At 39.5% G+C, this 3,927-nt stretch overlaps 1 pseudogene; it reads right to left on the bottom strand.

Moving 5' to 3' along the window:
• Window positions 1-465: 465 nt before the first annotated feature.
• On the bottom strand, window positions 466-2,964 carry LOC139563578 (glucosamine-6-phosphate isomerase 2-like; annotated as a pseudogene).
• Between the last annotated feature and the right edge of the window lie 963 nt (window positions 2,965-3,927).

Genomic DNA, 3,927 nt, shown 5'->3' with positions numbered 1-3,927 from the left:
TAAATGGCTCAAAGTGACAAGTCTCTATAACCCAGTGGCTTTACTTGATAACACAACTCCTTTTTTCATCTGAGCTGATCTAAGCATTTTGCTTTCCTTCATCCGGTCTGATGGAAGAAAGCAGATGAGTCGAGAAGTGTTATAGTGTGAAGACGAATCCTTGAGTTGTAGCTGAGTGGTTGGATGCTAGAATGTGATGAACAAATTCCCTTGACACTGCTGTAACCCAACAAATGTTTGAGACTAATACGGCAAAGAGTCTGACCTCCTAATATATCGGTAACTGTGGTGTATGCGAATTCATGGCATCTTTAACATATCAGTTGAGGGGGCATTTAAAGTTAGCCTTCATAGTACTCTAATTGAATGTAAACAAGCTGAAAAACAGCCAATGACAGTTAATGTCTATGGAAAAAAGGGTTATGAATGCCAGCAAGTCTCATGTACTTTACTGCTTGGGTAGTTGTTATGGTAGACAAACCATAGCCCTTCAACTAAAGTGCTGACAATCTCCCTGGCACTTTGTTTTGCTGACTGTAGCCTACCAACAACTCTAGGTCCATTCACAATTTGGAGGTCTGGAATTCTGACTTGGCTCCATTCTCCATTATTGGTAATTTATGCTGAGTACTGGGTCCACCAGTCGGTTGTGAACATGCATCAAACCTGGAAGGAAATTAACAATTCATGGGAAACATGTTAAGTGGGTAATACTTACCAACTGTCCAGTATCAAATGAAGTGCACCACCATTTGTTGTAACCAATTTCCTTTATAGTAATCCTAAACACCATCCTATCTCATGCTCACCTTTGAAGTACTTGACCGTTTTGACTCTGCGCTCCAGTGTGGCATCCTCGTCACACACAAAGATGGTGTGCGGGTGTTGCTGGAAGGCCGAGACGGTCCACATGTGGTTAACACCCTCCTCTATGGCTTTGTACAGGGCAAAGGCTTTATGGGCTCCTGTGATAAGAATCATGACCTGAAACGAACATCAATTCAATATCATTATCAAGGAAACATAAAAAAATCATTCAACACTACCTCTACAATTGCAAGTCATAATTTCTAAAGAAAACTACTACTAGGTGAATTAAGTTATTTTGTGTCACATGTAACAATATCTGTGTTATGAAAATAGATGATAGACAAATGGCTAAAGGAATATAATGTTAAGACCTCTTCTTTACCTCTCGAGCATCCATGACTGTCCCCACACCCACGGTCAAGGCCATGGTGGGGACCTTTGACAGGTCGTTGCCAAAGAAACAGGCATTGTCTACAATGGTGTCCTTCACCAGGGTCTTCACTCGGGTCCTGGAGACGAGACTGGCTCATTGAAAGCAATGTGACCGTCCGATCCGATTCCTTGAGTACAACACAGAGAGAGAATTACTCACTTAGTTAAGCTCTTGGGCTCCTTTAATAAACACAGACCATTGATAAATGACCAGGGGCCAGTTGCATTAACATAAAGGACAGGTAGCCCTTGAGACGTTGGTCCCAAATGTAATCAAACACACTGCGGGTCGACTTAGAATGTTTATGCTGTATACGAGGTGTTAAAACATATTAAAACTGATTTACGTCACAAGCATGTATGTAAGTATAAAAACTGACCTCCCACAAACAGGTTGATTTCCCCAGCCTGGGCAATCTTCTTCTCAAAGGCCTCACACTCTGCTTCTAGGTCAGTGACATTGCCGTCCAGGATATGGGCATTTTCTGGGTCAATGTGCTTGAAGAAGTTATTCCACATGTAGGAGTGATAGCTCTCTGGGTGGGCCCGGGGCAAGCCTGTGGTGAATAAGTGATTTTAAAACATTATACTGAGTGTTATTTTCTTACTTATTTGTTACTGAATACTTGTTAAAGCTGTTGCACTGTTTGAGAGGATAGCTTGCAAGTAAGCATTTCCTTGTACTGTGTCCTGTGCATACGACAAATACGCTTTGATAAGACAGACAGGTTATAGCACAACATTTCCTAATAATTCCCTATCGAAAGGAACTAAAAAGGCATATTCAAGAAGATTAATTAGTGGGCAGGGTGGATAATGTTTCCACTGAATTGCCTGCACCTTACAAATTAGCTAGATGAGGAAGGACTCATAACTTGCTTATTTTGTAGTTAGTTTGATGAGCATTATTGCTTTTAAAAAACAAATGCTGGTTTCATCATTCTGCTATTGAAATCTAGCTGGGTCAACTAAATTCCCAGGAGTGGCCAGAGCCACCTCCCACTTCCTCAGGTCCTAAATGAGCTGACTGGGCAGATTTCTTCCTGCAAGGTTACACCACTGATTCTACATCCCTATTTCTATTACACCCCAACAACATACAGGGTCAGCTTAATAATTTACCCTTCACTGTTACTAAGGTTTTGGCTTGGGTTAAGAACATCTGGTTCTATATCTGCGGTTGGGAGTGTAATTTGTACCTATAAACTCAAACTCACCCACATACTCGTCCATGTTGAAGGTCTTCACATATTTCAAAGAGAGGTCCTCATTCTTGTGATACAAAAAGTTGATAAGAGTAACACCCAAAAGGAGTACTTCCTAAAAGAGAGGGACATAGATTATACTTAGCTACATACCTGCAACATGACATACAAACTAACATTTAGTACCTGGCAATTTACAGTAGTTACTAGATACACTTATTTTATCTGTAAATCAACCAAAGTTTACCTGTGGGTAATCCCAAGGTGAAGTATCTGTCGGCACTGGGCTTGAACTGGATGATTCTGTTGCGGATGTATTTGGCTGCCCATTCACTGGCCAGGTCATAGTCTTCCAGGATCACCAGTCTCATTTTGGAGGTGTTGCGTGGAGAGAACTAACAGTGACAAATAAGGCTGACAGCTATGGTGGGCATGCTAAATGATATAGCTAGCTAGCTAGCTATCCAAATCATACACAAAATGTAATCCTCACAGTTGGATAAGCATATGCGCTAACTAGCTTGGCTTGTATGAGCTTACATAGCTAGTAGCAAGCCAGAACCAAAACAGTAGCTACGTCTTGCTATAATCAGCAGCATGTGCTGGCATTCATTAAAAAAAAATATTACACCCTCGAAAAGCACACTTTATGAACTTGTAAAATAGGTCTCACCAGCTTGGTCTCCTTCCTCTGCGGTGTTTAACGGCGGTTGGCATCCAATAGTAACATTGCATTACCGCCACCAACTGGACTGGTGCATAAGGGTCAATATCACAAAACAGTACCATTTGGACCACGCAACATTTTAAATGTTTATTTCAGAATTTGTATTCCTTTTATGTTTGACTATAAAAAGGAAATGTTACACTTGTAGAAAAACATGTTGGCCAAGCTCCAGCACTTAGAGTTTGATAATTCTAAACACATTTTCAGTGAATCAGCCATATGATATGTCCACCCTGTTACGGACATGCACTTAACTGTCTTTAATTACTTTGATTGGACTATTTTAATAATATTTACATTTTCATAAAGCTATTGTGTCCTCTTGTCAACCCTGTCCATTTGTTATGGTCAAATTATAAAGAAATAACTGATTTTGTATACAATGTGTGGTTTTTATAGACAACGTCATCTAATTTGCACATTATCTTTCTAATTGAGACCGGTATTAATTATATTTTATCCAAGTTTATAATTGTGTGGTGTTTGTCGTGTCTTACTCTTTAAAATACATGACACAAATTCTGGATATTTGACAATGTAACTGAATTAATTTGAAAAAGATGCCAAGATAACAGGGTGGACAGCTATAACGGGACATAACATAAATTAAACCCTGAACACTGAATACTGAACACTGAATAGACATATACATAGTAATACATGTAGTAACAACATTGGAACTGCTATTTAGTTACATTGTGAAAAACAACAACACAAAAATACATTGCCGGTACAAAATCATTGGAATTAGCA

The sequence above is a fragment of the Salvelinus alpinus genome, chromosome 34 (assembly GCF_045679555.1).
Source record: "Salvelinus alpinus chromosome 34, SLU_Salpinus.1, whole genome shotgun sequence".
Classification (NCBI taxonomy): Eukaryota; Metazoa; Chordata; class Actinopteri; order Salmoniformes; family Salmonidae; genus Salvelinus; species Salvelinus alpinus.
This window is presented reverse-complemented; position numbering and strand designations above follow the sequence as displayed.